Here is a 13,205-nt window from a genome sequence, read left to right as displayed (position 1 = left end):
CTTTTTTAATACTTTGTTAATGTTTAAAGTTTCTTTTCTTGACTTAACTATCATTACATGTTTTATAGGATTAATGTTTAATTTCATCTATATTGTTGTAGTGTATGTTGCAGTTTTGAAATATCTATGTCTGATAAATCTGATGCTTTAGTTATATATTCTTACAAGCATTCTTAATATGCAATTTAGTTGCATTGGGTACAATTGATGGCTTTATTAGCTTAAGCTTATTATTTAATTATTTGTTTGAATTACTCATGCATGTTAGCTTAGGATGAATGTAATTTTTTTTTATTGTTCTTCTAGAAAAATTTTAATATATCTTATTTGTGAAGTATTTTAATATATTTTGGTTTAAGAGAAGAAGATAAATCTTGTTCCAGACTTGAATGATCTTACTGGAGAAGGAAATATTGAAAGTATACTTTCGGTTGAAATGGAATTAAAAGAGCTTGCTTCTTTAAAGATGTTGTTCAAAGTCCATAAGTTTATTTATAGCTAAAAGTTCAGCCATAAGTTTTTTGTGGTCTTGTTTAGATTTCATTAAATTTTCTATATATTTTCTTATAAGCATTTTTATAAGTTCATGTTCAGCCATAAGTTATTGTGTGGTCTTGTATGATCTTGTGTGGTCTTGTTCAGCCATAAGTTCATGTTCTATATGCTTTTTTATAAGCATTTTCTTCTACATGCTTTAAAACATGTCAGACTAAAATATATTTCATATGTACTAGTAACATTCTGATTCGGTACACTTTTGGATGTCACCGGATATTAAATCACCAGGGGATCCTAAGTTTATGGAAGCATTTGGTATGTTCTCCCCCACCTATTAGTTACCCAAGTGTTCCTTTGTGCAAATGGGGTTTCATATGGATTTGTTTCAACATTTGAAAACTCTTGATCAACTCTTGTTTCAACTCTTGATCAACATTTGAAAACCACCTTGGTTTCTAAAATACATATAAAAAACATAAGTTTATAAATGAGCCTCTAAAGTTGTAATATGCTGAATGATGCTTGGAATGATGTTTATTGCAGATTGGAGACGAAGAAGATTGTGATGAAGATATGGAAGAAGCTTGTGATCATGAAGATGTGGAAGAAGGTTGTCCTGAAGATGTGGAAGAAGAACAAGGAGATGATCAAGAAGAATATTAAGAAGTTGTGTTTTATATTATCTAGCTAGCTAATTCTTAGAACTTTTGTTGTTATTTTGGGATGACTCTTTGAGAGAAACTTGTGTTTAATTTAACTCTTGTTTTGAATCCCATGGTTGTTTTGAATTTGGGATGACATCAAAACTTAGTATCCAACTTATTAGTGACACTACAAAAAAAATTACTTTTGATGTTAATGTTAATTTGCTTGTAATTAATTAGATTCTAATCATCAATACGTACGTACGTACGTATGTACGTACATACGTACGTATGTATGTATGTATGTATGTATGTATGTACGTACGTATGTATGTATGTACGTACGTACGTACGTGTACGTACGTACGTACGTATACGTATGTATGTACGTACGTACGTACGTACGTACGTACGTACGTACGTACGTACGTATACGTATGTATGTATGTACGTACGTACGTACGTATACGTATGTATGTATGTATGTATGTATGTATGGAATGATACAGAAATAAACCGTGGCAAGATAAATGGTTTAGAATGCATAACATATAACCCCGGTTATAAATCTGTGGTCATAACCAAACCGTGGCTATATCTTGAACCAAAACTGTATGTTAAACGTTAAATTGAAACCGTGACTTTACCATATGGCCACAGTTCTGTAATCATGGCAAATATAAACCACGGCCTTAATCAAACTACCTAAACCGTGGCCTATAAAAGCCACGGTTGTCAAAAAAATGTGGTATATACCAAAAAACCGTGGACTATACTTTAGGCCACGGCCGCATATCCCACAGTTGGATTTTCGTGGCCAAACCGTGGCCTCAGCGCTACGCCACGGTTATTTTGCATATAGCCTCGGTTTCTTGGGCGTGGCAGAAGACCTTTTTTTTGTAGTGATTTCCTCTTGGATGTCCATTTTTATTGCACCTAACAAGGTCTTGTTCCCTTGATAAGACGATTATGAAAGAGAACTTGGGTTCTTGGTTCGAATGACTTTGATATGAAGAAGGGTTTGGACTTGGTAATGTGCCTTCTTCTGAAGTGAGGAAAAGGCGAATTGAGACTTACGCCATCGTGAGTGCGGTCATCCGGGAGTGTTAGAACAAAATTGGTTTATACCATATCTCTTCGATTTTGACGATAACAAAGTATTTAAAGAACAATTAGGCAGTCTAATGTGTGTTCAGGTGTGCAACTACAAAGATGTGTATATATATATATATATATATATATATATGTGTGTGTGTGTGTGTGTGTGTGTGTGTGTGTGTGTGTGTGTGTGTATGTGTGTGTGTACTAATTGAAAGTCAGTTCCGAAACTGCGTTGAATATCAGAAGAGAAGTTGTTAAGAGGTAGATTTTGAAGAATCAACTTCTGATCAAGATGATCAGAATCTGATGTCTCTAGAATCTGAAAAAGCCAGCTGCTGAAGAGTCAAAGTTTGAAGCATTAGATGCACAAACTTAGACTCTGAAGGACATGAACCTAAACGCAGACAAAGTTCAGGGACCGAGGAAGTCATGACACGTCGGTATCAAATTCTGAGGTTAATTTTTCCTATTCTGGTCACATAATAACTCAGCAGAAAGTTACAGAAGCCTGAACATTTTCAATTGAAAATTCCTTTTGTAGCAAAGGAAGTTCAAATGAGTTTGCAACGACATTATCCATTTGAGGAAGCTCTCCAACGACTCTTTCATGGAACTCTATAAAAAGAGTTGAAAATTTGGAGATAAATGCAACACTGTGCCTTGATAAGAAAAAGAGAAGTTACTCTGTCAAGACAAAGACCACAAGCTAACTTAAAACTTCTTACCATTGTACATTCTTAGAAGTTCTTAAGTCTTAAAGTTTTTTGTGTTGTAATTTGTTTACATATTTGATTGTATATCAAGCGTAACTATCACTCTATCACTAACATTTATCAGTTAGATAGATTGTTAGGAGTCTCTTGCATGTGTGCTTAAGCAGTGAAGTCTCTTGCTTGTGTGCTTGAGCATTTATGAAGTCTTTTCTTGTGTGCTTGAGCATTTATAAAAGTATCTTGCTTGTATGCTTGAGCAATCAGAAGTCTCTTGCTTGTTTGCTTGAGCATTGAAGTCCCTTACTTATGTGTTTGGACATTAGAAGTATCTTGCTTGTGTATTTCTACTATCATTGTCTTTTAAACATGTTCAAAATAATGTGAATTGAAAATTTGGATTGGGAAAAATTAGATGAAGCTTTGTGAGTGGTTGAATATTGTATCACTCTTATCTTTCATTATCCATTTTAAAAGGTTTTTTTCTATATTTAACTTATACAAAATTGGAAATTTTGTTATTATATATACATTTAGATTTTGAGGCATCATACCTGATGTGAAATTTTGTTCCAAGAGAGCGCTTTAAAAATTTCCCCTTTTTTAATTAGATGCTCATTTCCAATCTAATAAAAATGGATTGCAATTTCAACTTTTGTTTAATTGTTCTTGTCACTCTAAATACTCAGTAGCGATAAATGTCATCAAAGAACTCGTTTAGATTGCCTTAACAATGAATAACCTTAATAATTGTAACCTCTGTTGCCTTTTTATATATCATTGCTTTGGGACAGAAAATAATTTAAACAAAACTTTGTGTTTTTCTTTTCCATGGATTTTTTTTAAGCTTAGTTGATGTAACATGAGATATGGATATGTAATGGTGAAACTAACAGAGGTAGAGTTTTATTTTGATCCCTTTGAATTTCTGAGACAACAGTGATCAATACTGCAAGTTGTTAGTTGGAATAGAGTAATGTTATTTGTTAGTCGAGAGAGAGAAAATTGAAATGCACGAAGAGATCAAATCTAATATAGTAGAATATAATAATATAATGTAGACATGTTTAATCTCACGGTAAAATTGGATAGTATATAGGTGAGAGACTCATTGAGCCCCATTTAAAAAACCACCTTAATCCAATGGTTCTAGAATGGGGGATCATTTAAATCCCGAACTTGTGTGAAAAACATAAATTGTTCTTTTTCTTTTTGTTTGTTTTTTAATATATCTGAATTATTAGTTAAATTTAACGGTATTTTTATGATTTTTTTTTAAATAACCATGTTTAAAAAAAAAATTACAAAAAAAAACCATCTTTTCAGGGTATTTACCAAAATGTCTAGGTTTGAGAACCCAGAATAGTGAATGCGCCAAATCATTTGGCGCATCTGTGTACAACACGCCACACCATTTGGCGTATTTGAAGAAAAATTAGGGCAAAAGCATGTTAGCCATTTGAATTGGCGCGTGCATACATTAACCCACACATAAGCGCCATTTCATTTGGCTCCTATGTGTTGGGGTATTTTTTTTTAAAAAAAATCCGTTTCGGGTATTTTCGTGCAAAGTTTTTGATTCCGGTGTTATATTTTCGTAAAAACGTCTGATAAACCGAGTTCGTAAAATTCTTAGTAACCCTAAATAATATTTGCGTTGTCGATTGCGGTATTTTACTAAAGCACACTTTATTGATGAAAGACTAAGGAAAGGTTACAAGAGGTGGTAACGAAATTGATACATTGTCGTAAAAAAAAAAATACAAAGTAGATTAAACTTGCGACGAGGTCGAGCCACGACTAGGAAATCTTTTTCTATTGTGCCCCACCTGACGACAAATGTTACATTTTCTTTCCATTTTGTCGTGGACGTCCATTTTGGTTCTAATCTGCGTACTATTGGGGCGACCCTTTTTCTTTCGTCGCATTGTGTCATTATGCCAAACTACCTCCCCATCATACTCAGGCCATTAATCCTCCTTGGCTACCACTAGAAACGCAGCACTGTAAACTCGAAGCAATGTCTGAGCCTTGTAAATTGGAGACAATAGTGATATTGCGTCGCAGTGCGCAAATGCACATGCAGCTATGACATGTGAGCAAGGCATACGGAAATCTTGAAACCTTCCACATTCGCACCAATGGTCGTCTAGCAGAACCCTATATTGTTGTCTTGGCAAACCCTCATTGTGGCCAATTGTTTCACGAACACTGAAGGTGCGGTTGAATCGGTCGAAAGCAGTTACTTGATGAGTGTTTGCTTTTGCCGATTGCTCTTGCATAAATTTCATGCAACTATCACTTAACAATTGAGCCGATTGTCTAACATCACCCCACTTCCTGCCTCTCGTTAAGAATAGCGAAGCCATCCTAAAGTAGGTTGCCTCCACTAGTGTTGTGATAGGAAGGTTACGATTGCCTTTGAAAACTCCATTCATGGATTCTACCAGATTTGTCGTCATGTGGCCCCATCGCACGCCTTTGTCATAAGCCTTTGTCCATTTCTCCCTGGAAAGGTTATCTATCCAAGTTCCCGCATCTGGATTTGTCAGTACAATCTCACTCCGATAATGTTGCAATGTAGGTTGGGTTAATGCATAACCAGCATTGACCAGGGCCTTCCTGAGCTGCCTATCCTTGATCTCCCACATGAAGTTTTAGGCAATGTGGAGAATACAATAGAGTGAGTTGATGGTGGGTCATGCCATCCGTTTGCTGGATTGTTATAAGCACTCTCAATGGAAGCGTGGCTATCAGAGATTAAACAGAGGTCAGGCTAAGGAGAAACATATTCTCGGAGGTTTCTTAGAAAGAAACTCCAAGCGGCGGCAGTTTCACCTTCAACAATTGCGAACGTCACTGGAAATATATTGATGTTCCCGTCCTGTGCAACCACCATAAGCATGATTCCCTTGTATTTTCCGTATAACCATGTTCCATCAATTTGAAGTATGTGTTTACAATGTGCAAACCCTCGTACGCAAGGTTTGAACGCCCAAAAAAGGCGATGGAATATTCCGTTTCCTTGGACAGGGTTTCCATCCGGGGCATGCGCGGGCAGTGTCTCTAGAATAGAAACAGTGCCAGGTGTGTAAGTTTGTAGCGCAGTAAGGTAGCGTGGAAGAATTTTGTATGACTCCTCCCAATTGCCGTAGACTTTTTCAATTGCCTTTGTTTTTGCAACACACGCCTTTCTGTAAGATGGAGTGTAGATGTAGGCTGTAACGATATGCGAGATAATATTTTTGACCTTCAAAGACGGATCAGAGCTTATGAGAGGCAAGATCTCCCGAAAGATAAGATCGCCACTGAGTTTCGTATGATCCTGGGAAGTGTTAGGGTTGACACTTGTGTGTTATTGCGTAATCGATCCTATGACCCATGCATTACTTCTCTTCCTATATGAAGCCAACAGTCTGAAGCCACATTCTGGATTTTTACAAGTGATTACATACCGCTCCAGGTTTGAACGATCTACTTCAAAATCAACATTGTGCGCCATGTGCCATTTTTTATTGTTCTAAGACATGCCTCCTTAGAAGGAAACTTGTCTCCTTCCTTTAACTCATCATCATTTTAGATGTAAGGTGTGAAGAAGATGTCGGATGATGGTTCGTCACCTTGCAGGTTCAAGTTACTCATATGTGCTGGAGGTGCGTACACATGAGCTGGAGGTACCAACATGTGTTGCTCGTCTTCAGATTCCTCGTTGACCATGTCGTCAAATTCAGTTTCCAGATCCTCTTCTTCCTCGTCTATGACATCAACCTCTTCTTACTCGTTGACTGGTGGGTCAATAACTTGCGACTGGACAATATGAGTTTCTTGTGTCTCAACCTGTATAGTAACGTACAGCTCGATGGCATCCAAGCCAGAATATTCATGGGTAGCAAACATATCTTGGAGGTCTTCGTCATTTGCAATCTCCATCTCATAAAAATTGACGGTGTTGTTGTTATTGAAAGAAAGACATTGGTAGAAAATGTTTGTAATAGGTCCCATTGCAATCTTAGCCTGAAGTCACTGAATGAAGGATGTAAAGGTGGCTCTTTTGCTAAACAAAAATGGCACAACTTGAGTGTTTCTCATCACAAAACCAGCTGTTTCATGTGAGTAAGTCTCACCGTTTAGATGGGCATTTACCAAGTATTGGGGAGATGAAGCCATTGTTTCGGGTTAGTGTTTGGGTTCTATCTGTCTTTATGCGAGATCTCATCTTTAATTTGTGTGTGTAGTCTTCTGCACACAAGAAACCCTAATTTATAGAGGGACGCACGCGTATCTGACAGTTCATAACAAAATTAGGGTTTCCACTACATGACAAAACAGAAACCCTAATTTGCACTAAGGGTTAATGAACTTTTTCGTCCCTTTAAATATTTCAAATTTTGTTTTTAGTCCCTCCAAAATTTTCCTTCAAGAAATCGTCCCTTCAAAATTTTTCTTCTGAACTATTGGTCCCTAACGTCAAATTTCGTTGCTAATCGGTGGCTAAAGTCGTAGCTAATCTCTAGCAAATTTGACGTTAGGGACCAATAGTTTAGACGAAAATTTTGGAAGAGACGATTTCTTAAAGGAAAATTTTGGAGGGACTAAAAACGAAATCTGCAATATTTAGAGGGACTAAAAAGTTCATTAACCCTTGCACTAATGCGCCAAATGAAATGGCGCATAGGTTGTTTTCCTCTCCTGGAAGGCGCCAAATGGTTTGGTGCATATGTGTTGTATTTGTATGAAGTCGCCATTCCATTTGGCGCATATGTGTTGTACATGTGGTCCCCACCCGTTAACTTCTTAATAATTTATGTGTGATGCATGCGTATGGAACGATTCCTGCAAGTTCGCATGCGTCTAATACGATTCCTGAAAAGATTCCTGAAACGATTCCTCCTAATATTGGATGCATGCAACCCTATCTGTCACCTATTTCTTCTCTGCATGCATGTCACCATATCCTGTCACCGAAAGCTATGTTGCATTCATGCCAACCACTTCTGCACAAGCAACACCTAGCAACATTGAATGTGTTGACATGTCCAACATGGAGCTTGTTACTGTTTCAGCCTTATCACTATATATACTACCTTGGCCTCTGCAGATTTCTCATCACCATCACTCATTTACTCTCACAATAATCATTTTGCTTTCAAATTCCAGATTTCCAGTGTTCAACCACGTCTCTCTTAACAATGGGTGATACGCACCGAGGAACCGTGGAGAACATCACATCCTATGTAAGTATTTTACTATTACGTTAATAACTGCATGTACCTATAATGTTATAACTGCATACTAATGCATACATAATTATTTTCAGGATGCTTCTCGATTCCGAACTCGTAGTCACTCGATCATCGCTCCGGACGAACGCATAAAACCATACTTAGAAGTTGCTGGTTTCAGACCCATTAGCAGCATCGCTAAGGCTTCCATAGATCACAAATTTGTTCTGGCCTTGTTAGAACGCTGGTGGTCGGAGACCCACATTTTCCATCTTCCAACAGAGGAGTGCACCATAACCCTGGAGGATGTTCACATGTTGCTAGGCCTTCCAGTAGACGGTAAGACAATTAATGGTTGTGTAATGCAAGAAAATTACCTTTGCCATCAGGCATTGGGTATAGACTTGATAGAGGAACAAGTTGGTGCTAGGGGACAGGGTGTTAACCTTAAGAGGTTAAAGGACTATTAATATTTCAGTTGGATGATGATTCTTCCCAAGAAACTATACTTCAGAAAACCAGGTGTTACCTGATCTTGCTATTTGGAAACGTTTTGTTTCCAGATAGTACCGGTAACACCGTTAATTTTATGTATCTACGTTTGTTAATGGATTTTACTAGAGTGAATCTATATAGTTGGGGGTCTGCAGTCCTGGCTACGTTGTACCAATCCCTAAGCAATAACGGAAAATACGATTCTTGCACATTCTATGGATACGCTCTGTTGGTGCAAGTGCGGGGGTGGTGGAGGATGCCTATAATGGCCCCGATTAACAGAACCAGCTGGACATTTCCGTATGCATTGAGGTAACTTTTTAATTCAACTTTTTCATGCAGAATAAGTGGATTATGATTTACTCTAACTAACACATTTAATTTGCGTTTTAGATTTTGCGTGAAAAAAATAGACTTCACGAAAAATCCGCGGTCAAATATCACGATGTACCGCCAGCTGATTGATCACTTACGACCCGAGGATGTATCATCTCTAATCTTTTGCTCTTTTATAAGTTTATTTTTTATAAATATTTGACCGAAATAATGTATAACTCTTATGCATGCAGTTTAAATGGAGATCGTATCTCGATTGCGACCATGAGCCTAGAGGTGCAGATGTAGCTATTTAGACTGCAAGAACTTGCCTGATCCGGTACAACATCATCGAAATGCATCATAATGACCGGGTCAAACTACAGTTCAGAATGCATCAAGGATACCCGATCCTCCGGTTGACTTGGGAGTGTGGCACCTCATACGAGTCAACCATCAGTGGAATCATCAAAACTGGAAGGATTACGCACCCGAATGGCGCCAGATGTGGAAGGACCGTCGCCAATATGTCCTCGACTTCCCCGTGAGTGATCGTGAGATGAAACCATCCGCACAATACATGAGTTGGTACCGTACGGTTACCACCCCTAATTTATTTTTTGCAGATCCGTTCTACTTGATAGACCCCTGTGCTCACAACTACATCCTACCACAACAACAACCTGAAGAGGAACAACAACAACAATAACTACTGCAACAAAGACAACAACAACGACAATAACTACAGCTGCAACAACAACAACAACGGGAACAAGAACAATATCAGTACACCAACCAATAACAAAATCTATTCCATACTCCTTCTCGTTCTAGCCGCAACTACCGGCAACAAAATCGGTTCCAATCACAGTCTCAACCTTTCCAAAAAGCTGAAGACCAACACCATTCCTCTAGCCAATACCAGACCCATTCACAACCACTTGGCTTTGCAGGTTACACAGGGTCCACAAGGTTGTTCATACAAAACATTGAGTCCGGTTCGTCAAGCCTCCATCTAAGTCCCGACGATGGTCCACATGCTGAATCATCTCACCGTGACACCCCTTTTGGCTACGTAACACCGTCGAACCAATTTGGATTTTATCAAGGTAGTTATAGTGCTTTTGGGTGCTACCGACTGGAAGTCGTGTCCCAACCCACTCCCCCACCACCATTTAACACTTTTGAGGGCTTGGGTAACCGACTTTACGACAGTCGGTTTCTGGAAAATTATGACGGCGTTGACAAATTCATAGACAGCGACCAGCGGAACAACCCACTTCCAGGCCCAGCTACACAGACCCAGCAAGAAGCACGAATGGGTAGGGGTGGTGCTAGGCTTCGCGGCGGCATCAACGAACGTGCTAGACGTCCGATAACAAGACCTCCGTGCAGAACAGATGATTATCTTGGCGATGGACGCCCTTAGGCATTTTGTTATGTATTTTGTTATGTTTTCTTTAATCAATTGTTATCGATGTATCGTTTCCCTAAAATTAATGAAATTTGTTATTTTCGGTTTTTATATATAGCCCCATTGTTTCGATTTCGAATATAGGATGTCAAAATAGGTGTTTCTAAATTTAATTATAAAAAATAAAAATAAAAATAAAAAAAGGTATTGGCCTTAGGCGCCAAATGGTTTGGCTAAAAGGGAAAAAAATACCCTAATGCGCCATTCCATTTGGCGTAATCACATGAAAATTTCGGGTTAGCCATTTGAATTGGCACATGCACCCCTATAAAACACTTATGCGCCATTTCAGTTGGCGCATCCACCTATCTAGGGTTCCAAACCTAGACATTTTGGTAATTATTCTAAAAACATGGTTTTTTTTGTAATTTTTTTTATTAAACTTGATTATTTAAATTTTTTTCTATTTTTATCTGTCTCACTGGAGAACCACATCTTTAGTGTGTCACCTTAGATGTTACCCTTTTTTTTATTATGTTTTCTATGTTGTATACGTCCTTCTTCAAATATCTAGTGAAACTAACTTTTGTTTTATTTATATATATTTTTATTCATTTAATTTATTATGGAGTACCCATTTAAAATATCAACATCTTACATATTACTCTGAGCAAGATTTTAGTTGTTTATACTATGGTAATACCAGTCATCAACCTGTCAGCTATTTATGCCTACAGATACATTTTATTAAATTATTAATAATAAATATATATTTAAAAATGAGAAATAAGAGGAATAAATATCTATCATTAAATTAATTAAAATTGTTTATTGAAATATTAATGTAATTATTAATTTGTGTCTCTTGATTAATCTAATGGTAGATATTTGTTCCTCTCATATCTTATTTTAAAAATACCCCTACATAAAAATATAATAAAAATTGTTAAAGTGTAAAAATAATAGATATTTGTTGAAGAATTAAAATATAATAAAAATTTCAAAGTGTAAAAATATGATAATAATTCCTACACTAATACTAATATATATTCTACAAATTTACTTTGATAGGAACAAGATAAATTATGTATTCTTTGTTCTGCAGAATTAGAAGATTAGTTTGTTCAGGCGTTGGGTAGGAGGACAAAAGAGAAGAAAGCTCTATTTAATTTGGCTGGCAACTGTTTGGTTGATATGGAATACAAGAAACAATTTCATTTTCAGCAGCGTGTTTTATGTTTTGGAAGATTTCATCTTGAGCGTTAAAATGGTGTCTTGAATTTGGCACGCGATTGGTTTGAAAAGTCGCAGATTTATTTCTTTTTACTCTTGGCTTCAATCATCTATGGATGTTCTGAAGATTGTATAACTTACTGTATGTTCTTGGTTTGTAATGGGTTGTGTGTATCCCTTGTACTCACTTCATTTATATAATTAATTAATCTTGCTTATCAAAAAAATAATAATAATAAAGAATTAAATTCAAAATTAAAAATAAATAAAAAGTAGACAATTCATGAGAAAGAAAAAAGGGAAAATAATAGTAAATAAATGAAAAGATGGCAAGAAATAGAAACATGTCGTAGAAGAATAAAAAATTGAATGATATAATAAATTAATATAATTGCATAATTAAATAATATCATTTGATAATATCATTTAAAATAAGTTAACTCTATCAAAATTAATTATATTTTTTAAAATAAATAACATAATTAGTGGAAAAAATATCATTTATAAATATTTTACTAATATATATATATATATATATATATATATATATATATATATATATATATATATATATATATATATATATATATATATATATATATATATATATATATATAAGATTTTTAATTGAATCATAAGAGATGTGTATAGCAACAATAAAATTAAAAGTAATAATAATTATTTTTAAATGATAAATGATAAAGTTGTAGGGTTTAAAGAAGTTATACCTAAAATTAGATTTCATGAACGTAATTAAATTTACATAGGTGAAGGTCAAACAAAAACTTGATTGAAATATTACTAAAAATTGATTAAATACATCGATTTATGTTTATATTTGAAACAAAGGGACAAATATCTATTAATTCTTCAACAAAATATTTTAACATTTATCTTCAAAATCCCCATCTTCTTCAACAATTTTTTTATAATAAGATATATTTTGTAATATTTCAAAATGTTTACCTACAAAAAAAAATTAAAAATTGACAAAAATCAATAAAATTAGAATAACTTAATCTTATATCTAAAAAAATCAAGAATTAACAAAATTAATAAACTTCACATATATTATAACATTGACTAATAAAAATGAATTAAATAACTAATGTTATAAATGTTATTTTCTAATATTGCTCTATTTTCTACCATCTAAGTTCTTCAACAATTTTTTTCTTAAATAAGAAGCAAACTAACCATAAAAAAAGTTTAATGTTGTGGAAAAGTTTAATTTCTCGCTTCTTAGCATGTTGATACCTATTGATTCAAAATAAGATAGAAAATTGAATAATTAAAAATTAATAAAATAAATACTTAAACAATTTATAAGTGTTCAAGGTTCAACCTCTTGATGATTTTCACCAAAACCACTACTTATTATAGGTGTTCACTTACTTGTGATTTTAAAAGTTGTGAGGTTTAAGTGTTCAAGGTTCAACCTCTTGATGATTTTAAAAGTTATAAGTGGAGTAGATCTCACATGAGCTACATAAAAATATCAACTCCATATCATTAAAATGAACGCCATATCATTTGAATACAGGGCTATTAATTAATCATAAGCATCGAAATA

General features: G+C 35.2%; 1 long non-coding RNA gene across 1 annotated transcript; it reads left to right on the top strand.

Moving 5' to 3' along the window:
- The first annotated feature begins 485 nt into the window (after nt 1-485).
- LOC131599547 (uncharacterized) lies at nt 486-1,316 on the top strand. Its single transcript, XR_009282834.1, has 2 exons — nt 486-813; nt 1,042-1,316. It is a non-coding gene; the product is annotated as an uncharacterized LOC131599547 (long non-coding RNA).
- The last annotated feature ends 11,889 nt before the right edge of the window (nt 1,317-13,205 follow it).

The sequence above is a fragment of the Vicia villosa genome, linkage group LG4, assembly GCF_029867415.1.
Source record: "Vicia villosa cultivar HV-30 ecotype Madison, WI linkage group LG4, Vvil1.0, whole genome shotgun sequence".
Taxonomy (NCBI): Eukaryota; Viridiplantae; Streptophyta; class Magnoliopsida; order Fabales; family Fabaceae; genus Vicia; species Vicia villosa.
The sequence above is the reverse complement of the archived record's forward strand: the minus strand, read 5'-3'. Positions and strand labels throughout refer to the sequence as shown.